This window comes from Macaca mulatta, chromosome 16 (genome assembly GCF_049350105.2).
Source record: "Macaca mulatta isolate MMU2019108-1 chromosome 16, T2T-MMU8v2.0, whole genome shotgun sequence".
NCBI lineage: Eukaryota > Metazoa > Chordata > Mammalia > Primates > Cercopithecidae > Macaca > Macaca mulatta.
This window is the reverse complement of record NC_133421.1, coordinates 72,719,077-72,745,168: the sequence shown is the minus strand read 5'-3', so window position 1 is coordinate 72,745,168 and position 26,092 is coordinate 72,719,077. Positions and strand designations below refer to the sequence as shown.

The 26,092-nt window shown below is 40.3% G+C and overlaps 1 protein-coding gene and 1 non-coding gene across 2 annotated transcripts in view; one reads left to right on the top strand and one right to left on the bottom strand.

Moving 5' to 3' along the window:
• The window catches only part of MARCHF10 (membrane associated ring-CH-type finger 10), a 270,175-nt gene that overhangs the window by 12,075 nt on the left and 232,008 nt on the right, over positions 1-26,092 (top strand). The gene's annotated exons all lie outside the window — the stretch shown is intronic.
• MIR633 (microRNA mir-633) lies at positions 9,717-9,814 on the bottom strand. Its single transcript, NR_032658.1, has one exon. It is a non-coding gene; the product is annotated as a microRNA mir-633 (primary transcript).

Genomic DNA, 26,092 nt, shown 5'->3' with positions numbered 1-26,092 from the left:
TTTATGGAATAAATTTAAAAGACAAGATATGTGCAGCATAATCTTAACTATGTACAAAATATATAGAAAGAAATATATAGAAAGAAGATGGGACAAAAAGATCCCATTAATAATAGCCACCAAAAAAAATGTTTTAAACCTAGGATCAAACTGTATGTGTGATGCCAACACAAAGCCAAAATATTCACTGGAAGACATTTTTAAAACCTGAGTATATGAAAAGGTGTACCATGGTCCCTGATGGGAAGACTCAATATTGGAAAGATGCCATTTTTACCCAAATATTTGATAAACTCAATGTAATCCCAATCAAAATTACAATAGGATTTTTAATGAAATTAACATGTTAATTTTAAAATGCATCTGGAAGAATAAATACTTAAGAAGAGCTGGGACTTTTTTTTTTTTTTTTTTTTTTTTTTTGAGACAAAGTCTTGCTTTCTTACCCAGGCTGGAGTACAGTGGTACAATCTTGGCTCACTGCAACCTCTGCCTCCCGGGTTCAAGTGATTCTCCTGCCTCAGCCTCCCAAGTAGCTAGGATTACAGGTGCATGCCACCATGCCTGGCTAATTTTTGTATTTTTAGTAGAGATGGAGTTCACCATGTTGGTCAGGCTGGTCTCGAACTCCTGAGCTCAAGCAATCCGCTGGCCTTGGCCACCCAAAATGCTGGGATTACAGGCATGAGCCACTGCGCCCAGCAGGGACGTTTTTTTAAGTACAATGAGGAACCTTATCCTACCAGGTATGAAAACATTTTATACAGGCCACTGGCCCTGGCTAAAAATCAATAATAAACAAACGAACCATATTATACAACAACAGTAATTAGAGTATGGTATTGGCTCACAAACAGAAAAATGATAAATGAAAGAAAATAGATCATCAGCTACTGGCACAAGTGTGTGTGGAAACATTTCAAATAATTGAGAATGGGTGTCAGGACAACTGGTTATGCATTTAAGAAAATAAGATATATCTGGCAACATGACAAAACTCCATCTCTACAAAAAAGGTGCAAAAATTAGCTGGTCATGGGGGTGCACATCTTTAGTCCCAGCTACCCAGGAGGCTGAGGCAGGAGGATCACTTGAGTCCAGGAGGCAGAGGTTGCAGTGAGCCGAGATCGTTCCAGCCTGGGCAACAGAGCAAGACCCTGTCTCAAAAAACAAAAACAAAAACAAAAACAAAAAAACCAAGAACAAAAAACAAAACAAAACAACAACCTCACACCATTCAAAAATAAATTAACTCCTTCTTCCCGGTGACTGGTATGGACCAAGTTCAGAAGCAGCAAGCAGGGTGAGGCCAATGTGGCTGGGAATGCATAGCTCGAGGCACACAAGAGGCAGACAGCATGGCAGGGACATTTGTTATTTACAAGGGTATTACAATAAAATTAGGAAGTATATTGAGGATGCTGAGAATGAGTTTCTCTGTGTTGGAGAAGGGAGAAGCCTAAACTGAACCTTATGATGCTGGGTTGGAGAAATCAGTGTGTTTTGTATGTCTATTTCCTGGTTTTGATGCTTGTGCTGAGTTTAGGTAAGATAATGCCCTTGTTTTTAGGAAATACACACTGAAGTATTTAGAGTTAAGGGCTTCGTTTCCTCAATTAGTCTCAAATGCATCAGAAAAAATATCTAGTATGTATATAGTGTATAGGTAGGGTGGAGGAGAGAGAAGAGATGAAGCAAATGTAATGAAATGATAACAATTAGAGGATCAAGGTGAAGACGTTATGGGAGTTCATTGTGTCATTCTTGCAACTTTTCTGTAAGTTTGAACTTATTTCAAAATATAAAGTTTGAAAAATAAATTCCAGATGTATCAGAAATCTAAATAATTCTCTTTCTTAGAACCTATGCCCCCAAATACTCTCACGTATACACAAATATATTACATAAGAGTCCTACATTCTTGATCATAAAGAAAAGTTAGATATATAGGAATATGCTTCAATAGGAAATAGCTTGATAAATTGTAAAATGTTTATACCATGGAATGTTGTGTAGGCCTTAAAAAGAGTGGCAGGGCACGGTGGCCCACATCTGTAATCCCAGCACTTTGGGAGGCTGAAGCGGGTGGATCACGAGGTCAGGAGTTTGAAAGCAGCCTGGCCAGTATGGTGAAACTGTGTCTCTACTACAAATACAAAAATTAGCTGGGCTTGGTGGCACATGCCTGTAATCGCAGCTACTCAGGAGACTGAGGCAGGAGAATCGCTTGAACCCTGGAGATGGAGGTTGCAGTGAGCCAAGATCATGCCACTGTTCTCCAGCCTGGGTGATAGAGTGAGACTCTGTCTCAAAAAAAAAAAAAAAAAAAAGAATAAAGTAGACCAGGCACAGTGGATCACACCTGTAATTTTAACACTTTGGGAGGCTGAGACAGGAGGATCGCTTGAACCCAAGAGTTTGAAACCACCCTGGACAACATAATGAGAGCCCATCTCTACAAGAAATTTTAAAAAATTAGCCAGGCCTGGTGGTGTACACCTGTAGTCCTACCTACTCAGGAGGCTGAGGTGGGAGGATCACTTGAGCCCAGGAGGTTGAGGCTGCAGTGAGCTGTGATTATGCCACAGCATTCCAGCTCTAACCTGGGCAACAGAGCAAGATCCTGTCTCAAATAAATAAATAAACAAACAAACAGAATAAGTAAGATTTATATGTACTGACATGGAAAGATCTTGAAAATATAGTTAAATGCAAAAACAAGTGGACCAATAGAATATGATCCCATTTATGGTTTTTTTTTTAAGTTTAAAAAAAATTGCTATGGGGTAGCATGTGTGTGCACATACATGTGTTATCTGTGCTTACAGACACATAGAAAATGGTCTGAAAGAACACACATTAAGAATCTGCTGAGCTCGCGTATGTGGGAGATGGGGCCCCATGGCTTCCCCCTGCGCCTCCAGGCCAGCCAAGTCCGCATCTGCCCTGTGGAGTTCAACCCCCACTTCGTGGGCCTATGATACCCAAGGTGGAGTGGGCGGCGTTCCTGGAGGTGGCTGATAACTTGAGCCTGCTCCAGGTGCCTAAAGGGCCGGTTGAGGGATATGAGGAGAACAAAGAGTTTCTGAGGACCACACACCATCTGCTGCTGGAGGTGGAAGTGATGGAGGGCACCTTGCAGGGCCCAGAGTCTGGACATATGTTCCCCATCAGCCACGGGATCCCCAACATGCTGCTGAGTGAAGAGGAAACTGAGAGTTGATTGTGCCAGGCGCCAGTTTTTCTTGTTATGACCATGTGTATTTTTGTTGATGTATGCCGTTTCCGAATTCTGCCATGCATGTCCCCAACCCTTGAGCCAATGACACACCAAACACACAGTGTTCTTGAGCTCAATGGTGTATACATATTTTTCTCATGAAAGGTTCAAAACCAAAAAAAAAAAAAAAAAAAAAGGAACACATATTAAACTGTTAGCAATGGTTAACTCTAGAAAAGGAGAATGGTACTATTCTTTCCAATTTTTCCATAGTGGCCATGTAATCCTTTAATTACCAGTTGAAAAACAGCCTAAGTACAAAAAGGCAGGAATATGTACAATACATTCTCAAAAGATTTCCCCTCAAGTTGATCACAATATTTAGTGTTGGGAATTATCTTTATATACCTGTAAAATTCCTAATCCGGATCCCACATATAGGGAATCGGCCTTCCAATGGACTGTGCCTGGGTACACTTTATCATTCACTTAACAGAGGATTAGGCAGCCTTCTGAGCCACTCCCTACTTGCTGGGCGACAGTCCAGAAGTGAATTCCCTTGCAGCTTTCCAAAAGGAGGTCAAACAAGTCCTCGGGGAGTCTCAATGGAAAGAAGTTGCCAAAGGCTAAATTTGGCATCCAAGTCAGGCCCTGGACTGGGATAAACTTGTGCCAGCACTTTTCACTTATGCTTTCAAGACCTTGATCAGAATAGGCAGAACTAGACAGCTCTTTCCAAGAGCAGCTTAGCAGCCCAAACTAGAAAAACTTCCCAAGCTAGAGTTTTGGGGTGAACCTGAAACTGTAAAATTCTTTCTCTACCTCCTTGACTTCTACCATCTCTTATTTGAAGGGATAATTCTTGCCAACCTGATCAGAGCCCCATTTTAGCCCTATTCAAGACAGAAAAGGAAGGCTGGTATAGTTTTATTTTTCTCCCCCTACCACCTACTCCCCAGCTTTTTAGGTGTAACTGACCAGTTTTGCATTTAATTTGTCTTGTTTGGTCTTGTCTTTTCATACAATATTTTACTGAATGGTAATTCACAAACCATAAGAATAATCATTTAAAGTATATAATTCAGTGATTTTTAGAATATTCACAGAGCTGTGTAACTGCCGCCACAATAGATTTTAGAGCATTTTCATCACCCCAAAAAGAAACGTTTTGCGCATTAATGGTCACTTCCCATTTCTGCCTCCTAGCCCTAGGCAACTACTAATGTACATTCTATCTCTATAGCTTTGCCTATCTGGACATTTAATATCAGTAAAATGATTCAATATGTGGTCTTTTGTGTGTGGCTTCTTTCACCGAGCATAATGTTCTTGAGTTTCCTCTGCGATGTAACATGTGTCAGTACTCCATTCCTTTTTGTGGCTGTATAATATTCCATTGTATATCTATATCACATTTTATGTATTCATTTATCAGTTGACCAACAGTTGAGTTGTTTCCACTTTTGGGCTATTACGAATAATGCTGCTATGAACATTTACATCCAACTTTTTGTGTGGACATACATTTTCTGTTCTCTTGGGTATATACTTAGAATTGCTGGGACATATGGTAACTGTATTTAACTTTTTGAGGGACTGCCAAGTTGTTTTCCAAAGCAGCTGCACAAGTCTGCATTCCCATCAGCAATGTATGACACTTCCAATTTCTCCACATCCTCGCCAACACTTGATGTTCTCTGTCCTTTTGATTATAGCTCTCCTATCGGGTATAAAGTAGTATTTCTTTGTGGTTTTGATTCGCATTTCCCAAATGATGTTGAACATATTTTCTTTCAATCTCTGGTAAATAAGAGAACGTATTTTCATGTGCTTATTGACCATTTGTATGTTTTCTATTTTTTGTTCTAAGTGACTGTTTTCTTAATTTTGTTTTCAGATTTTTCATCACTAGTGCATAGAAATACAATTGCTTTTGTACACTAATTTTGTATCTTCCAACCTTGCTGAACCTGTTAGCTCAATAGTTGTTTTTGTTTTGTTTTTGAGGCTAATCATCTTGATGAAAAATGTTGCTGAGCCAGGATAAGCCCTCAGCTGCCGTGTCCTACCAGATCTGCTTTTCCCTACTCATTACCCGCTTTCTGTTATCTCTAGGAGGGAAGGCTTAGTGCATTTCTTTTGAAACTTTGCCTGCCCCTGACCTGCCTTTCTCCAATCTGTGTCAGGTGTTTCTTTGGCTACTAATCCTATGTAACTAAAGTTTTTGCCACCACTTACCATAATACAGAAACTGCTAATACCATTTGCTAGGGAACAAAGACTGCAATAAATTCCTCATCTGCCGCATCTTCATAAATATCATTTCATGCATCTGTTCATTTACTGCCATAAAAACCTAGGGTTTATGTGGTCTGGTGTTGGTGTCACTGCACCACCAATATGATGTTTATCATTATTGTCAACAAGTGCTATCTTAGTTCATTCAGACTGCTATAACAAAATACTCTAAACTGGGTAGATTATAAATAGCAGAAATTTATTTCTCATTATTCTAGAGGCTGGGAAGTCCAAAATTAAGGTGCCAGCAGATTCTATGTCTGATGAGGGCTTGTTGTCTGGTTCCAGGATGGAAACTTCTTGCTGTGTTTTCACATGGTAGAAGAGGTGAGGGTTCTCTCTAGTCTTTTGTAAGGGCAAGAATTCCATTCACAAGGGCTCTGCCCTCATGACCTAATCACCTTCCAAAGTCCCCACCTCCTGATACTCTCACCTTGGGGATTAGGATTTCAACACAGGAATTTTTGGGGAACACAAACATTCAGACCATAGCAAGCCACAAAGAGGGGTGATCCCAAAGAGGATTCCACTTCTTCAGACCAAGGAGTAACCACAGACGCAAATATTCCATACTGGCAGAAGAAAGTGAACCAGGGGTAATCTGGAAATATGCCATCAAGCTACCCTCCACTAAGCCAAAGATGAATTGCGTAGTAATTGCTACTATAAAACATAGTATTTTAAATTGCCATCTAAATAAAGTATGACGCAGCCATCATAAAGAATAAGGGGGCCGGGTGCAGTGGCTCACGCCTGTAATTCCAGCACTTTGGGAGGCCAAGGTGGGCAGATCACTTGAGGTCAGAAGTTCGAGACCAGCCTGGCTAACATGGTGAAACTCCATCTCTACTAAAAACACACACACACACACAAAAAAGCCAGGTGTCGTGGCGTACTCCTGTAATCCCAGCTACATGGCAGGCTGAGGCATGAGAATAGCTTGAACCTGGGAGGCAGAGACTGTAGTGAGCCGAGGTCGTGCCAGTGCACTCTAGCCTGGGCGACAGAGCAAGACTCGAGAAGGAGAAGGAGAAGAAGACGCTTTATATAAAACAATTTTTAAGATACACTATTTTGTAAAAAAGAAAATTATAGAAGTCTATGTTGTATCAGTTTTCTACTGCTACTATAGAAAATTAACACAAACTTAGTGGCTTAAAACTACATAAATTTATTACCTTATAATTCTGTAGGTCAGAATCTAGTACGACTCTCACTGGGCTAAAAATCAAGGTGTCAGTAGGACTGTGTTCCTTTCTGGAGGCTTCCTTGTTCATTCAGATGTTGGCATGCTTCAGTTCCATGCGGCTGTAGGATTGAGGCCTCAGTTCTCTTGAGAGCTTTCAGCTTGGTGGAGGTGAAAGGTTTGAGGGCTTCTCTCTTAGCTCCCAGAGGCCTCTCTCTGGTCCTTGGATACAGTCTCCCCTATTTCAAAACTAACAACCAGGCATCCGATCCTTTTACACCGCCATCTCTCTAACTCTTCTTCTGTTGTCACAGCTGGGACTTTTAAGGACTCATGTGATTAGACTTGACCCATCCAGAAAATCCTGGCAAGGAAATAGGGGAGACTGCAGAGTGACAGTTAATGGGTAATGGATTTCTTTTTTGGGTGACAAAACAGTTTGGAATTAGATAGTGGTGATGGTTGTATAACTGAATATACCAAAAGCCACTGAATATACTAAAATAGTGGATTTTATGGTATGTTAATTATATCTCAATTTTTAAAAGTATTAAAAACTATTTGCAGCCGGGCGCAGCAGCTCACGCCTATAATTCCAGCACTTTGGGAGGCCGAGGCGGGCAGATCACTTGAGGTCACGAGTTCGAGACCAGCCTGGCCAACATGGTGAAAACCTGTCTCTACTAAAATACATGAATTAGTTGGGCATGGTGGTGCATGCCTGTAGTCCCAGCTACTTGGGAGGCTGAGGCAGGAGGAGGCAGAGGTTGCAGTGAGCTGAGGTTGCACCTCTGCTCTCCAGCCTGGCTGACAGAGCATGACTGTCTCAAAGAAACAGAACAGAAAACAAAAAACATTTGCATATATTTATTTTAGAGACAGGGTTTCACTCTGTCACCCAAGCTGGAGTGCAGTAGGGTGCAATCATAGTTCACTGCCGCCTCAAACTCCTGGGCTTAAGCAATCCTCCCACCTCAGCCTCCAAGTAGCTGGGACTACAGGCATGCACCATCATGCCTGGCTAATTTTTGTTTTAGAGTCAGTCTTGCTATGTTGCCCAGGCTTGTCTTGAACTCTTAGCTTCAAGCGATCCTCCTGCCTCAGCCTCCCAAAGTCCTGGGATTACAAACATGAGCCACTGCACCTGACTGAAAACTGTTTTTAAAAGTGTAAGCTGATCTATTAAGTTCAAATATAATGTCATCATTTCATTTGAGTTCAACAATTTTTAATTGGCATTGTAGATGCTGAGATACAAAGACGAAGACTTTGTCTCTGCCTTTCAAGAGCCCAAAGTCTGAAAGTGGGGAGAATCACATGAACAGTTCGTTTTAATTAAACTTTGTTAGGACTTAAAGAGAGGTGTTCTTTGGGACCACAAGGGTCATACTAGGTAGACTGGGCTTTATTTTAAAAGCAGTCGGCCAGGCATGGTGGCTCATGCCTATAATGCCAGCACTTTGGGAGGCCGAGGTGGGTGAATCATTTGAGGTCAAGAGTTCGAGACCAGTCTGGCCAATATGGTGAAACCCTGTCTCTACTAAAAATACAAAAATTAGCCGCATGTGGTGGTACATGCCTATAATCTCAGCTACTCGGGAGGCTGAGGCAGGAGAATTGCTTGAATCTGGGAGGTGGAGGTTGCTGTGAGCCGAGATCGCGCCACTACACTCTAGCCTGGGTGACAGAGCGAGACTCTGTCTCAAAAACAAAAACAAAAGCAAAAACAAAACAAAACAAAACAAAACAGCAGTCTCTATTGGGAACCATGGAAGGTTTTTAAACTGGGGATTGACATGATTAGTTTGTGTTTTAGACATATCATCCTGGAAGCTGTTTAGAAGACTGATGTGAAGGCAGCAGGGCTAGTATCAGAGAGACCAGTGAGGAGACAATTGTAGTAGTTTGGGTGATAAATGATGGAAGCTTGAATGAAAAGCAGTGGCGATAAGAATGGAGAAGAGGAGGTCAGATTCAATAAATATTTGATAGATAAAATTCCGTAGGACTTAGTGTGATGAGGAATGAGGAAGCTGGAGAAGTCTAGGATGGCTCACAGATTTCTAGTTTGGATCACTGGGTGGATGGTGGTGCCATTAACTGAGAAAAGGAATATGGGAAGAGGTTTGCAAGCTGAAATAAAGAGGTAGTTTTGGATAATACTTAGGTTTAAGGTACCTGGAAAAGGATGGAGAGGTTGTGCCCAGCATTCAATGTAACTTTGATCAAGCTACTTAAACTCTCTCTGCCGCAGTTTCCTGATTTATAAAATGGCAGCATTGTAACAAGGGCTAAAAATAATAAATATATTCAGCCTGGCACGGTGGCTCACGCCTGTAATCCCAACACTTTGGGAGGCCAAGGCAGGTGGATCATGAGGTTAGGAGTTCAAGACCAGCCTGGCCAATATGGTGAAACCCCATCTCTACTAAAAATACAAAAATCATCTGGGCATGGTGGCATGCACCTGTAGTCCCAGCTACTTGGGAGGCAGAGGCAGGAGAATTGCTTGAACCTGGGAGTCGGGGATTGCAGTGAGCCAAGATCGTGCCACTATACTCCAGCCTACGCAACAGAGCAAGACTTCATCTCAAAAAAATTTTTTTAATAAATAAATATTCATATTTATATGTGTAAATTTTTCCCCAAATTCAGGATTCAGGATTTTTCACCTAATCTACTTTGGGGAAGTTGCAAACTATATTAACTGTTTGTTAAATATGTATCTAGCTCTCTATAAGAAGACTTGCGCAGTGGTATTGGAGGTGTATTTAAATTTATAAGTGCAGTTTGATGTAAACCAACTCAATGAAAATATAGAAGTAAAAGAAAGATCAGATAGAGAGTGATAATCTGCTGCCACAAAAGACTCAGTATAAGATTATTTTAGTTAGACATTCCTCCTGGTGAATATAAACCAATTTGCTTTGGAGAAATTAGACTTAATAAATTTCAAAAATAATCATAGCTAGCTTTTATTTTTTGCATACTGCATCCTAATTAATATTTTTTTATCATCACAACAATTTTATTGTGGTAGATACTATTAGCCTTCTTATTTTAGGCTAATAGTATCTACCACAGTAAAGAAACAGAGGCTAAGAGAGGTTAAGTAGCATAACCAAAACCATGAATCAGGTAAGTAATAAGCCAGGACTCAAACAAACCCAGTCCTCTCTGACTACAACCAAGAGCTGTTGTTATATATAGAGCCATGTACTCTGATTGTATATAAAGCTGTGGTTAAATCAATTTAATGATCAAAATAATCATCTGGTCTGATTTATGTGGAAATTATTGACCCTTCACTATTGCTTTCATATCCCTCTTCCTCTTTAGCATTCTCAGTTAATTTCTAGGTTCTCTTTGTAATCTGCACGTGAGGTCCCATTATTTCCCTGTCCATCTTCCCTTCCTCTCATTATATTGCTCTATTCAGCACACAAATTGGACATGTTCGGTAAACAAGGAAAGTCTTGGCTTAAAACAGCAAAATTTGTGGTATCTGCAGAGCTTTCTTCAAACCCATTCCTGACCTGTGCTCGTGGAGCCAGGACTGCTGAAATTACTGTTGCTCAGCCCAGTAACCCATGAATACAGAAACCTTATGGAGGAAAGCAAATGTACATTCATGATGAGATGGGTTGGTGGTGCCGGAGGAATTTGCTGAGTGGGAATGAAGATGTGAAAAGTTGTTTGTTCTTCATAAGAAAGCATGGCTGTGCTTCTCCCAGGAAATGGAAAGGACGCTGGCCGAGCACAGGCACTTCTAGCACTGGAGCAGTCAAGTACATAGAAGAATGAGCACAGCAGGATTCTTCATAAGATAGGGCTATGTTTGAATGAGGGCAATTCTGGACTCCTCAGACCCATGTAGGCTATCTAGGCCAGGGACAGTCCCTGCTCATGGTTATTTGCCTGAATAGTGACCAAAAGTTTTGAGAAGAACCTTGCCGAAGGACAGAACTTTAAATTAATTTAACATGCAGTGTTTTTTGAATGGTTGGACTGTATTTATCTTTTCATGGTGGCAAGGCACCTCAATAATCAGGATGCATTGTGTTCAGGATCTAATTTCCCAAATGTCAGCATGCAATACATTTCAAAAGTAATTCACTTTGCAATGTATTTTTCCCATTATACTCATATGGCAGAAATTATTGCAAATAATAGCCTAGGAAGTTGTGATCGTCATTATATCAGCTAAGGGGACTGACTGGGCTGTTGACAGTGAAGGTTATTTCTACTGAAAAGAGAAAGAGAATTCCACACTAGTTCAAAAATAAACATATTTGATGTCTTCTATCAACTGCTCCTCCACCTCTCGCTAGCTTCATACATTCCCTTGATTCCTCAAGCCTGTCTATTTATAGATGCCTGAATGCATAATAACTTACTATTTTGCCTCCGTGTATTGCATATAATTCTCTCTGCTTAGAAAAATCTATGCCCCTTCTTTTCTGTATATTTCCATCTAATCTTTAAAGCCAAAATTTACCTTTTTTCAGATGCCTTCCTTAATAAACACATTCCAAGTGTAATCATTTTTTCTTTTTCTTTTCCTTGTGTATTGCAGCTTTAGTCTACACTACACCATATTTTCTTGACATTACTAAAATGTTTCTTTGGATTTTACCTCAAGTTAGTTTAGGGGTATGTGTTTTAGCCTCCAATTAGATTTTTTTCTCTGGAAAGCTCAAGGGCTGTGTCTTTTATTTCTTTAACATCCAGAATAGTACAATGACTCACATCAGAATGAAATAAATGACACACCTGTGATATACTCTCACCAGCTTTACACATTTGACAAGAATACCAAGAAAGATTATATTAAAGAGGCATCAAATCAATTTCAAAAGGTTAAAGGTGAAATATGAACATCCAATCTGTCCTTCATGGATTTTTCATCCAAGACCTTATTAAAGCTATTTTTGTTTATATTTATATTAGTTTCCTTTATCAAATCTCAGAATAACAATTAACAAATTGATGGAAGATTCTGTCTTAGAAAACAACAAGGTCAGTCACTCATTACCAATTTATTCTTCAACAAATTTAATTATCCCACAAACATTTATTGAGCATATACTACATAGATAGGACTATAGCAGACATAGAAAAGACATTAAATATACAATCTATTTGAGAAACCAAGACACACAATATGAAATAAAAACAAAAAGAGAAGAAAAACTTAAAGTTCTAAATAAGTGACCCAGACAACATGGTGCTGAGTTAGAGAGGTGGGAGAGGAGATGTAAACAAAAGAGTGGTCAGTGAATACTTCCTGAAGGTATAATGTTATAACTTGGCCTCAAATGATGGGCAAGAGAAAGGCTGAAAGTACAGAGAGAAGAATGTACATGCTGTGCTTGAGCAATGGTGGGTGTTTAATTCAGCTGTATAAAAGAGTATATGGGCCGGGCGTGGTGGCTCAAGCCTGTAATCCCAGCACTTTGGGAGGCCGAGATGGGTGGATCACAAGGTCAGGAGATCGAGACCATCCTGGCTAACACGGTGAAACCCCGTCTCTACTAAAAAATACAAAAAACTAGGCGGGCGAGGTGGCGGGCGCCTGTAGTCCCAGCTACTCGGGAGGCTGAGGCAGGAGAATGGCGTGAACCCGGGAGGCGGAGCTTGCAGTGAGCTGAGATCCCGCCACTGCACTCCAGCCTGGGCAACACAGCGAGACTCTGTCTAAAAAAAAAAAAAAAGAGTATATGAAGAGCATTTTAAACATGACAAAACATCATTATTGTTGTTGTTTTAAAAAATCAATATTACTTTAGACATCCGTTTCCTGGTGCTTTTTATTCCTTCTTGCATTTCTGGGCTTCTAACTGGGATTCCTTTTACTTCTATCTGAAGAATCCCCTTTATGATTTCTTTTAGTACATGTGAGCTGACAATGAAAACTCTAGGTTTTTATTTTTATGAAAATGTCTGTATTCCATCTTTATTTTTAAAGGTATAGAATTCCCCCCACCTCTTCTCCATTTCACCATTATTTTGCTGGGTATAGAATTCTCAGTGTGCAGTAATTTTTTTTTCTGCTCTTTGAAGGAATATGCCATTCCATCATCTCCTGGTGTCCATCATTTCCGTTGGGCAAGTTAGCTGTCAGTCTTTGCTAACTTTCATTGCTATTTAAAGATAAATTATGCCTTTTTAAAATCTCACTAATTTTAACATTTTTATATTTGTGTTTAGGTTTTACGGTTTGACTAGGTGCAGTTTTCTTTGTATTCATCTTGCTTTGAATTCCTAGAGCTTCTTGAATTTGTGTCTTAATGCCTTGTTAGTTTGGGGAAATTCTTGGCCACTGTCTCTTCAGATATGACTCCTGACACATTCCTTATTTCCACTCCTCTGGGACCTTATTGACAATCATATAAGATATCTCTTCATATGTTTCTTACACTCTTTTCTCTATATTTCATACTTTTTCCTCTGTGCTTCAATCTGGATATTTTCCCTTGACCTATCTTCCAGCTCATTAATCACTTCTACTGAGTCGAATACTGTTAAATTAATCTTTTGAATTCTTCATTTCAGTTATTGTTTTCCCATCTGGGCTTTATAATTAATTACTTTTTATTCATTCAAATTATCTGGTGGAATTCTTTCTTTAAAAATATTTTTGGCTGGGCATGGTGGCTCATACCTATAATCCCAGCACTTTGGGAGGCCGAAGGGGGCAGATCATCTGAGGTCAGGAGATCAAAACCAGCCTGACCAACATGGAGACACCCCGTCTCTACTAAAAATACAAAATTGGCTGGGTGTGGTGGCACATGCCTGTAATCCCAGCTACCCGGGAGGCTGAGTCAGGAGAATCTGTTGAACCCAGGAGGTGGAGGTTGTAGTAAGCCAATATCACATCATTGCCAGCCTGGGCAACAAGAGTGAAACTCCATCTCAAAAAAACAACAACAAAAAATTATAGAGATGGGATCTCACTATGTTGTCCAGGTTGATCTAAAACTCCTAACCTCAAGCAATCCTCCCACCTTATCCTCCCAAAGTACTGGGATTACAGGCATGAGCCACCACACCCAGCCCATCTGGTGAAATTTTTCATCATTTCACCTAATTCCTTAAACATACTAATCACAGTTACTTTTTAAAAATCTGGCTAAAATCTCAAGATATTTATCATCTACAAGTTTATTTTCATGGTTTCCTTTGTCTCTTGATTTTCAGTCATTTGATCCAGTTTTTTGACATTACTGGTTTTTGGTTTTTTTTTTTAACTAAATGCCAGACCTTGTCTATGAAAAATTATAAGACTCTGGATGATGGTATCATCCTCCATGGAAGAGGTTGCTTTTTTCTGGCAGTGAGGTAGACTTTGGGCACATCATCTTCATCCATGTAAGACTAGCTTGCTCTTACTTTTTTTTACAGCATAGTCCTTTGAGGAGTCACCATTTAAAACCTTGTTTGTTCACCAGAGTGCTTTCTTCTTGATGGATGCTCAACTCCAATTTCTGTCTCCCTAGGACCATGAGACAGCAGACATCTCTGCTTAGCTTTTTAGCCTTGTAGTGGCTGCTTTTTAAATTTCTTGGTGTCTCTTTCTAAACATGTGCAACTCAGGAGTCATCAAATGCTTAGATGTATTTGCAAATCAGAAAGTCAGGCTCACTCCTCTGCTATTATTCCCTTTTCTTAAGGATTTTATGACCCTGAAGTTCTGACTACCTTGCTTGCTCTCTGATGTCCTGAAAGAGCTATGGTTTTGTGTTTTAATCAAGTTTTATTGCTGTTCTTAACAAAAAGAGTTACTCAGAACCAGAAGCAGAAGTAAAACTATCAATTTAGAAATAGGGAAAATCTTAGCTCCCTTAATTTAAAAAATCTCTCTCTCTTTTTCTGGTATATGTTGACAACCTATTTCTGAAATGAATGGAAAGACAATGGAACTAGAATAGCCAAAACAATTCAGAAAAAATAATAACAAAATTCTAGTATTCATACTACTTGATTTTAAAATTTAATATAAAGCTACAGTGTTTAACATAGTATGGTACTGGTGAAATGATAGAAACATAGACAAATGGAACACAATAAGAAGTCCAGAATAGACCCACATGTATGTGGCCAATTGACTTTTGACCAAGGTACAAAAGCAATTCAATAGAGAAAGGGATCATAATGAACTCTCACAACTCAACAATAAGAAAACCAATAATTTGCTTTAAAAAGTGGGCAAACATTTGAGTAGGCATCTTACTAAAGAAGCTATACAGATGTCAAATAAGCATCCTTTCATATATTTAATACATGAAAGTCATTAAAGAAGTGCAAATTAAAACTATGATAATATACCACTACACATGTATTAGAATGACTTTAAAATGACAATACCAAGTGCTGGTGAAGACACAGAGCAACTGGAACTCATATATTGCCTGTAAGAATGCAAAATAGTATGGTCACTTTGGAATATAATTTGACAATTTCTTATATAGTTAAATGTGCACTTAACCTATAAACCAGCAATTTCACTTCTAGGTATCTATTCGAGAGAAATGAAATCTTATTTTCACATTGTATACAAATGTTTATAGCAGCTTTGTTCATAATGGCCAAAGCTGGAAACCACCCAAATATCCTTTTGTTAAATGGATAAGCACATTGAGCTGCATCCATACAACAGAATACGACTTAGCAATAAAAAGGAACTTTGGTAAGTTTTCTAACTTTGATGAACCTCAAAGCATTACACTAAGTGAAACAAACCAGACTCAAAAGGCTATGTACCCTGTGTTTCTGTTCATATGATGTTCTGGAAAACCAAAAGTATAGGAACAGAAAATGGTATGTTTAGTGGTTGCATGGTTTGGAATGGAGGGAGGAGTTGACTAAAAGGAGCACAAGGGAATGTTTTGAAGTGATGAAACTGTTTTATATCTTGGTTGTGGTTATGATTATATGACTATATATGTTTGTGAAAACTCAGAATTGTACATCAAAAGAGTTTTGTCAATTTTGAAAATGAATAAAAAATAATACAAGGCTTGATCCTTGTTTTCTCAAAAACATCTTTCCGATATAAAATAAAGATACATAAAATCACATGAAATGTATAGTAAAAGGAGTTTTTATAAGGCAAATATCCTTGCAACCCCACTAAGATCAAGAAATAGAACTTTACCCCCTACTCCAGAATCCCCTTCCATGTGTTCAGTTTGAGTCACAAGCCTTTCTCCCCTAAGGAACCATTGTCCTGACTTTTATAGAAATCACCTTCTTGCACTGTCATAATTGTTTTTATTCAAATGTGCATTTCTAGACACTGTAGTTTAGTCTTGTCCATTAAAAAAAAAGTTATATGTCTTTAAACTATCTTTTAAGCTATTGGTTCTCCTCTATCCCTTTCTTTTCCTTACAACTTACCAGGCTCTTTTGTCTGGAGAGTTTCCCACAGTCTGAATTTTGCTGATTGTGCACTTGTGGTGAGATTTAGCATGTTCCTCTGTTCTCTGCATTTCCTGAAATTTGGCTGCTAGATCCAGAGACTGGAGCAGACTCAAGTTCTATTTCTTTCCCAAGTGTCTGTCAAAACTATAGTAGTTACATGGTGTTTGATATTTCTCTTTTGGGGAAGTTGCCAAGGGATTGGTGTCTGGCAAGGCAATAGAAAACACCTCATGTCTGGTTATTTATCTTCACTGACATTAGCAGCCGTTGAAGTTTAATACTTATATCTTTTAATTCACTGGGATTACAAAGTGGTGATATTATAATCCTATCTTTTTTATTTTTTATTTGGGAAACTATTATAAGGAGGCACTTCTCCGTATCTATTATTTGGTTACCCAGTGATAATATGAAAGGCAAGATAAATGTGTGATTCTTTCCCCTTGTTTACCAGATTTCAAAATAATGAATTAGTTCCCCATTATCCTCTGAAGGTAAGCATGTTCTCTTTTTGGAAATCTCATTCTGAACTCAGTGATTTAAACATATTTGATAGCTTTTAATTTATTGAAATTATTATTTCATGAAACGCAAATTGTTCCACCTTTGGCCAGTAGGAACTTCTTAATCTTGGCTCCTTCATACTTTTTGTTTGTTTGTTTGTTTTGTTTTGTTTTGTTTTTTGAGACGGAGTCTCGCTCTGTCGCCCAGGCTGGAGTGCAGTGGCGCGATCTCGGCTCACTGCAAGCTCCACCTCCTGGGTTTACGCCATTCTCCTGCCTCAGCCTCCTGAGTAGCTGGGACTACAGGCGCCCGCCACCGCGCCCGGCTAATTTTTTGTATTTTTAGTAGAGACGGGGTTTCACCGTGGTCTCGATCTCCTGACCTTGTGATCCACCCGCCTCGGCCTCCCAAAGTGCTGGGATTACAGGCGTGAGCCACCGCGCCCGGCCTCCTTCATACTTCTGACACAATTCTGGTCGCCTTTGATAACTTCCTTGCTATCTAGTTTGACAAAAGATTCATTTTGTAAATTACCCACCCTAGTCCTGCAATCAGCCATCTCTCCAAGATGCACTGATTTCTTTTAAGGAGAAATGACATTTCAAGAACACATTCTGGGGGTTAGGGATATTTCTTGCTGCTGGACTGGGCATTGTTTTCAATGATTGGCCATTGTTTTCAATAGACAGAATGGACAGTATTTTCAATGGACAGAAAAAGTAAATGCACACACACACGAATATATATTTAAAGATAAAATACCTCATGAGTTTATATCGATAATTCCAATTCAAATTCAAGACTACAGAGCTTTCCTCTCTTCTTTTTCTTTTTAGAGGCAGGATCTTGCTGTGTTACCCAGGCTGGTCTGGAACTCCTGGGCTCAAACAACCCTCCTACCTCGGCCTCTCAAAGTGCTGAGATTATAGGTATGAGCCACTGTGCCCTGCCTTATGGAGCTTTCTCTTAATCTCTTCTCTATTCTATCTGTATCCCCTTTCTTCCACACCAAGAAGCCCTATCTCAAGAAGATAGAGGTTTATAGAATGAGAATATACCACAATTACTCATTGTTTCATTTCCTATTACATATACAACAATCTCAGAATAACAGTACTATCACCAAAATGACTAAAACATTTTTTAAATTTTTGTATATGCTCCCCTTCTTTTTTTTTTTTTTTTAGACCAAGTCTTGCTCTGTCGCCCAGGCTCACTGCAACCTCTGCCTCCCGGGTTCAAGTGATTCTCCTACCTCAGCCTCCTGAGTAGCTGGAATTACAGGCACCTGCCACACACCAGGCTAATTTTTGTATTTTTAGTAGAGACGGGGTTTCACCATGTTGGCCAGGCTGGTCTCAAACTCCTGACCTCAGGCGATCCACCTGCCTTGGCCTCCCAAAGTTCTTTGATTACAGGCATGAGCCACCGCGCCTGGCCTCCCCTTCATTTTTGATAGTTGTACTGCCTCTACATTGTCAGAGCACATAGCCATTGTATATCATACTCTCTCACTTTAGCCCTCATTTAGTCTTAGTTGTACTAGTAACTATTAGTTTTGTACTAGTATTAGTTTTGTACTAGTAACATTAGTTTGTAATTAGTTGTACTAGTAACTGTAAGCTTTGTACTAGTAACTATTAGTAACTTTGGCAAATACTTTTGCACCAACCTAATATATTTAATGCCCACCAGTAGTCCTTACGTTGATGTCCCACTAGTCATTTTGGTTATCTGCTGCTCATTTCCTAATAGACTCCCCAAGCAGGGCTTGTGAAAACCATATTCTCTGAGTTCTTACATGTTGATAAGTTTGCTTATATGCATTATACTTGACTTATACTTCCTTTTCCCTGTTATCTTCAAGATATTGCTCAATTTTCTGACAATCTAAAAAAAAGGAAATCTGAAGATAATCCAATTTCCTTTCACTTGTAAGTCATATATCCCTTTTCCTCGAAGCCCAAATAAATTTTTTCTTTTTTTTTTAAATCCAGCAATGTTACTAGAATTGACCATTCTGGGTATTTGGTGTGCTGTATCAGTGTGTCATTTCAAATCTTTTTTTTTTTTTTTTCTTAAAGATTTTAGTACTTGCTCTAGTCCTTTACTTTTGTTTTCTTCTTTTTGATTTGTTTATTGAGATGAGTTCTCACTCTGTTGCCAGGCTGGAGTTCAGTGGCATAATCATGGCTTACTGCAGATTGACCTCCGGGGCTCAAGCAATCCTCCTGCCTCAGCCTCCCAAGTAGCCGGGATTACAGGCACATGCCACCATGCCTGGCTAATTTGTCTTCTTCTTTAGGGACTTCATTTGTCTGTATTTTGGATCTTTGTCATTCTTCAATATTTGTCATTTTTCTCTTAAATTCTTGTCTCTTTCTGAATTAAAAAATGTAAAAAAAATCTTTTCACGTATTTCTCTTCTGGCACTACTGTTGAATTTATTTGCTCTTATTTTCTTTCTAGCTTACTCTTTAATTCTTCAATTATTTTTGCTTTATTTCTAATTACTTCCTTATTTCTACCTCTTCATTTCTGAATTTCTAAACTTTACTTTTTTTATTTCATATATTATCATTTTTCCTAATGTCTTTTATCTCATTTGGAAGTAATATATTATAGTTTTGATCTGTTTTGGGGATATTTCTTTCTGGGGTGCTCTTATTGCCTGTAGCTCCTTCTTACTTTTTTTTTCCTTGCAAAAACAATATGGCCTTGATATTTTTATGTTGTTATTATTATTTATTATTATTATTATTTGAGATGGAGTTTCGTTCCTGTTGCCTAGGCTGGAGTACAATGGCGTGATCTCGGCTCACTGCAACCTCCGCCCCCCGGGTTCAAGCAACTCTCCTGCTTCAGCCTCCCAAGTAGCTGGGATTACAGGTGCCTGCTACCATACCCAGCTAATATTTCGTATTTTTAGTAGAGACGGGGTTTCACCATGTTGACTAGGCTGGTCTTGAACTCCTGACCTTGGGTGATCCACCCACCTCGGCCCCCAAAGTGCTGGGATTACAGGCGTGAGCCACCACACCTGGCCTATTTATTTTGAGAAGAGTCTCACTGTGTTGCCCAGGCTGAAGTGTAGTGGCAACGATCTCGGCTCACCGCAACCTCTGCCTCCCAGGTTCAAGCGATTCTTGTGTCTCCCGAGCAGCTGGGACTATAGGCATGCACCACCATGTCTGGCTAATTTTTTGTATTCTGTTGCTTCTTTTAATGTAAAATTAGTTTTTCTGAACTTTTGTTGTAAAATTGCATTGAAAAAACTTCTCTTACTTCACAGAACTCCCTCTCTTGATTTGGAGGAGTGTTAAAACATAAGGCAGCTTGCTTTATGATATTTCACTATCTTGGTGTGGAGCTTTTCTTTTCCTCATCTCTTGTCCATGTCCTGTTCAATTTTATTCCACCCCAAGCAATTTATCTTTAGTGTGAGTCTCTGTCTGGCAAAGGGGACCTGGCAGGTTGATTTTGAGAGTTCAGAGGAGCTAGGCATCTACAGCCTCTTCGGACTCAGTCCCCATGGGCTTGACATTGGGATTGGGCCAAAGCCCTACCAGTTTCAGCTGCTGTTCTCAGATGGGCCTGACGTCTCTCCAGTTAATGCCTGTTGGCTATTTTGGGGTCCTCCTGTTCTCAGGCCCATCAGATACAGCTCCTTTATTCTTTTTCCCACACAGACACTGATACCATGCATGTCTTGTGACTGTTGGTGGTTTATCTCTGCCCACTTGTATTTTGTGGGGATCACTTGTCACCTAGTTTTGTAGTAAATGCTGCTCATGGATTTTTGTTTTTTCTATCTCGTTGTTCTCTCTTTTTTAAGGATTTAGAAAAACTATGCTGCTGATGCTGTCAGCTTCCCAGAATCCTCTCCCAAGTTAATTCAATTATAAGTGTATTTTGTATTACAGTCGTTTGGGGAGATGGCTTGTAACTTATGTGTGTTGACATCCTGCTTCTGTTGAAGTCCAGGAAGGTGAAAGACCTTAAATCTTAGCTGTTTATGATACCGCACTTAATGACCAAACATAAGGAAACTAAAATATGAACATAGTAAATTACCAACTCCCATGAATTTTTTAAAAAACATTTAAATTTAATTACAACAGAAATATTTCTGAACATTTGGAGATTGTTTTTAACAATAAATAAAGGAAACCATTTGTGCATATATTCTCAGAATTAACACAATGCAGCTTTCTTTTATGTGGTACATATGCATACATTACTCATGTGCAATCTTCAGAGGATATGATATATTTGCATATATTGCTATAAATTTTACTTTAATTTTACTACTCTTGTTGTCGGGAAATTGTAACAACTGGCCAAAAAAAAAAAAAAAAAAAGATTTTCAGTAGGCAGGCAGTCAATTGATAGTATCATTAGCTCTGAGAGAGCCCACCCAGCATGGACTGGCAGAAATAGAAAAAGTCTCAAGTGGTCATTTCATTCAGACCATGGCCTCAAGAATCTTTCTAACACAATGTGTTTAAGTACAGACAATTGGGCAGGCGTGGTGGCTCACGCCTGTAATCCCAGCACTTTGGGAGGCCAAGGCAGGCAGATTACTTGAGGTCAGGAGTTCGAGACTAGACTGGACAACATGGCGAAAACCACTCTCTACTAAAAATACGAAAATTAGCCGGGCGTGGTGGTGGGCGCCTGTAATCCCAGCTACTTGGGAGGCTGAGGCAGGAGAATCGCTTGAACTGCTTGAACCTGAGAGGCGGAGATTGTAGTGAGCTGAGATCTTGTACAGAGCAAGACTCTGTCTCAAAAAAAAAAAAAAAAAAAATGTGCAGACGATTGTTAACAACCAACAGTATCTGTAAGAAACAGGTTTTGGGTTTGCTATCTACTTGTGCTATCAGATGAACTAAGGTGCAGTGACAACAAGCATAGCAGACAGAAACAATACTTGAGCACGACTTCAAAAAAAATCTAACAGCAATGGTAGCTAGGAAACAGCAGCACAGATAGTGCATCGAAGAGGAATAGTTGAGGAGCCAGGGTAACTCTCGGGCCGTGTTATGAGGCTACGCGAGTGGCATTGCACACGGTTGCCATAGCTACAGAACTGCACAAGCTGTAGACACACGAAGCCTATGTACCCACCCACCCTGCTGCCACTGCTTTCCACACCTGCCCCTGTGAGTTTCCTACAGCTCCAGTGGAAGGAGGAAAAGACCATATGGCTTAAATCAAAATATTTTTTTCACTTCTAAAAATCAGAATACCAGAGATTCAGAGCAAAAAGCAATGGAATACCGGAAAATGCTTATTTCCTAAGGGTCATGAGGCTTCAGAACATCTATTCAAGGAGGAAGAGCTGGCGACCCTCAGGCACTCACGTCCATATCTACTGTCCTGTGCCTTTTTACCCTCTCGAGTCTCCTCCTTGCTGCACCAATCCTGTCTCTCTCTACCTTCTCCACCCCCAACTCCCTGCCCTGACAGCAGCACCAGGGAGAGTGATAACATTGTTCAAAGGAATCCATGTGGACTGAAGTAGTGGAGCAGGGATCGGATATTTTGGTACTTGGTTTTCTTCCAGTGGGATTAAAGAAATGCTTTTTGATGCCACTGCCAGATTTAAGGCAAAACCAGGGAAAACTTGAAGAAACACAGTAGTGATAGTTGGAGTTGGGGAAGAGGAGAAGAAAAAAGAACAGAAGAAGAAAGCATCTTGCGTATAATTAGGGAGGTGCCTAGGCATCAGCCTGAATTTGGGGATTGGGAGGGAGGCAGTAACAAACACCTGGTGAGGAGGCGTCCAGGGGAATAGCTCATTTTCCCTGGTGTCCTCTCCCTGGTGAGCCAGCTTGTCCCTAGACAACTGAGGGACGTGACTTCTTCACACTCACCGATATCAATGTGAATAAGATGGTTTAGGCACTTTCTGGTTCTGTTTTTGGTATTTCAGATGAAGTGAAGTCTACAGACCCTTTTGGTCATGTAAGTCAACCCTGTCCCAAAGATGGAAGATGGCGTGGCACAGAGGAAAGATGGCTTTGCCACATGCAGTGGTTTCCCAGGGCTGCTGGAACAAGGCACCACAAACTGGGTGGTTTTGAATGACACAAACATATGTCTGTTCTGGAAGCTGGAAGTTTGGAATACCCCCTGTGACACCTGTTGGTGAATCCTTCCTTGCCTTTTCCTGGCTTCTGGGGGTTTGCCAGCCATCCTTGGTGCTTCTGGGCCTCTCATCCTCTATTATCACGTGGTACTTGCCATGCATCCCTGTCTCTTCACATAGTGTTCTTTTCTTTCTTTCTTTCTTTCTTTCTTTTTTTTTTTTTTTTTGACAAGAGTCTTGCTCTGTCACCCAGGCTGGAGTACAGTGGTGCGATCTCAGCTCACTGCAGTCCAGCTCACTGCAGTCTTGCTCTGTCACCCAGGCTGGAGTACAGTGGTGCGATCTCTGCCTCCCGGGTTCAAGCAATTCTCCTGTCTCAGCCTCCTGAATAGCTGGGACTACAGGCACCCACCATCATGCCTAGCGAACTTTTATATTTTTAGTAGAGATGGGGTTTCACCATATTGGTCAGGCTGGTCTTGAACTCCTGACCTTAGGTGATCTGCCCACCTCGGCCTCCCAAAGTGGTGGGATTACAGGCGTGAGCCATCGCGCCCAGCCATAGTGTTCTTTTTGTAAGGACACCATCATATTGGATTAGAGACCGACCCTGCTCCAGTATGACCTCATCTTTACTAATTACATCAGCAACTACCCTATTTCTATTCCATGGCTGGATTACATTTCATCACATTCTGAGGTACTGGATGATTAAGATTTCACCATATCTTTTGGGGGAAAACAGAGTTCAACCCATAACACCATCCACCCTAAGTTCAAATCCAAGCTTGGGCACTTAACAGCTGTGTGATCTGGGATAAATCCCTTAGCTTCTCTGAGCTGAGGTTTTCTCATCTATGAAATGAAGCCAGGGGGAGGTCATAATATCCACCTCACAGAGTTGTTGCTACATGGAAGAGTAGAACAGGAAAGAAAAGGAGAAAATATAGGTGTACACATGGTGGAGAATGACAGAGCAGCCCTTTGTGGACTCACCCTCTCATAGGAAGAAGTACTGTTGACCCAGTAAGTGAATACTAAGGTATTAGGGGTAAAGGGTCAGACTGCAAGGTCAAAGGTGGGTAAACTAATCTCTTCACATGACCCTGTTTGGGGCATTTAAAGTAAAGGGCAGGCCGGGCACAGTGGCTCACGCCCTGTAATCCCAGCACTTTGGGAGGCGAGGCAGGCAAATCACTTGAACTCAGAAGTTCTAGACCAGCCTGGCCAACAGGGTGAAACCCCATCTCTACTAAAAATACAAAAATTAGCGTGGCATGGTGACACGCACCTGTAATCTCAGCTACTCAGGAGTCTGAGGCAGGAAAATCACTTAAACCCGGGAGGCAGAGATTGCAGTGAGCTGACATCGTGCCACTGCACTCCAGCTTGGGTGACAGAGCGAGATTCAGTCTCAAAAAAATAAAAGGGCCGGGCACGGTGGCTCACGCCTGTAATCCCAGCACTTTGGGAGGCTGAGGCAGGTGGATCACCTGAGGTCAGGAGTTTGAGACCAGCCTGGCCAACATGGGGAAACCTCGTCTCTACTAAAAATACAAAAATTAGCTGGGCATGGTGGTGTGTGCCTATAATCCCAGCTACTCAGGAGGCTGAGGCAGGAGAATCGTTTGAACCCAGGAGGCAGAGGTGCAGTGAGCCAAAATCATGCCACTGCACTCCAGCCTGGGCGACAGAGTGAGACTCTGTCTCAAAAAATAAACAAATAAAAAAAATTTAAAAAATAAAGAGCATTAGGTGTTCTTTGAATGAAAAGGCTAGGGTGCAGATATTGCCTTGACTTTGCTGCTAGGCTGTCTCGTGTCTAGCCCTGCTTTGTGATAAGGTCTGCTCTCCTATGTGTCCCCGGGGTCTTTACTTCCTGTTATTCTTATGAGGTTCAGTAGTGCCAAGAGCAGACACTCTGTGGCTCATTTGTTCATTCATTCATTCAACAAATGTTTATTGAGCAACTGAGGAAATAGATAGGCACTGAGGAAATAGAACAAAATAAAGAATCCGCTCTCATGCAGCTTTTACTAGAGAGGGAGAGACAGACAATAAGCACACAAACATGTTGATCGATAATGCCAGATAAATATACTACCTATGAAGAAAATAAAGCAGGGTAAGATGATGGAACATTAGGGATAAGGGTGATCAGGGAAGGCCAGCCTATCAAGATAGAATTTAGCCAAGTACGGTGGTTCAGGCCTGTAATCCCAGCACTTTGGGAGGCTGAGGCAGGAAGATCACTTGAGCTCAGGAGTTTAAGACCAGTCTAGGCAACATAGTGAAAACCCATCTCTACAAAAAAATACCCCAAAAAATTAGCCAGACATGGTGGTGTGCACCTATAGTCCCATCTACTCAAGGAGGCTGAGGTGGGAGAATCACTTAAGGCCAGGAGGTTGAGACTACAGTGAGCCATGACTGTGCCACTGCACTCCAGCCTGGGTAACAGAGTGAGACCCTGTGTCAAAAACAAAACAAAACAAAAAGAATTTGAACTGAAACCTGAATGAACTGAGAGTCTTTGTGCTGTCTGAGGAATGAACATTCTAGGCAGAAGAATAGCAAAGGCAGACTTGAGACTAAAGCATACCTAGTGTGTTCTAGGAGGAGCAGGAAGACCACTGTGGTTGGAGAGTAAATGTGGAAAATTTAATGATAAAAATATATAAGCTAAATTGTAGAGAAATTATGGAAGGCAGTATGACATAGAAAAAAAATGTCTGGGCTTCAAAGCCAACAAGACTTGAGTTCAAACCTGAGCCCCACCATTTATGGTTTTAGGTGCTTGGACAAGTCATCTAATATTTATGGGCCTCAGTTTTCTTATCTATAAAGTGGGAAAATAAGCCATTTTACAGGAATGTTGTAAAGTGGAAATGAAATTTCAAATGAGATTTGGAAAAGGATGGGCTTTGGGAGACAGATTTAAGTTTGAATTCTGCTTCTATACCTTACTATCTCTGCAGCCATAAAACAGACTTACTTGGCTTCTTCACATATAAAATGTGAGTGGTAATATCATGTAATAGAGTTATGATGAGGATTTAACTAGATGAAGTATGCTTTTATGTTTGGCAGTTTCATTATGTTGCGTCTGATTGTGGATTTGTTTTTGTCTTACTCAGGACTCAATATTTTCATTTAATCCAAAGACTCGTATCATTTTTTAATTCTGAAAAGTGTATTAGCTCTCTGATGTCTCTTGTCTCTGCTTGCCATTTTCCCTATATCAGTCAAGATGGACTATCTTACACTGCAGAACAAACAATCTCACTATCTCTATAGTTTAAAACAATAAGATTTATTCCTCACACTTGCTACATGTCCGTTAGGGGTGGCCTCTGCCCTGTGT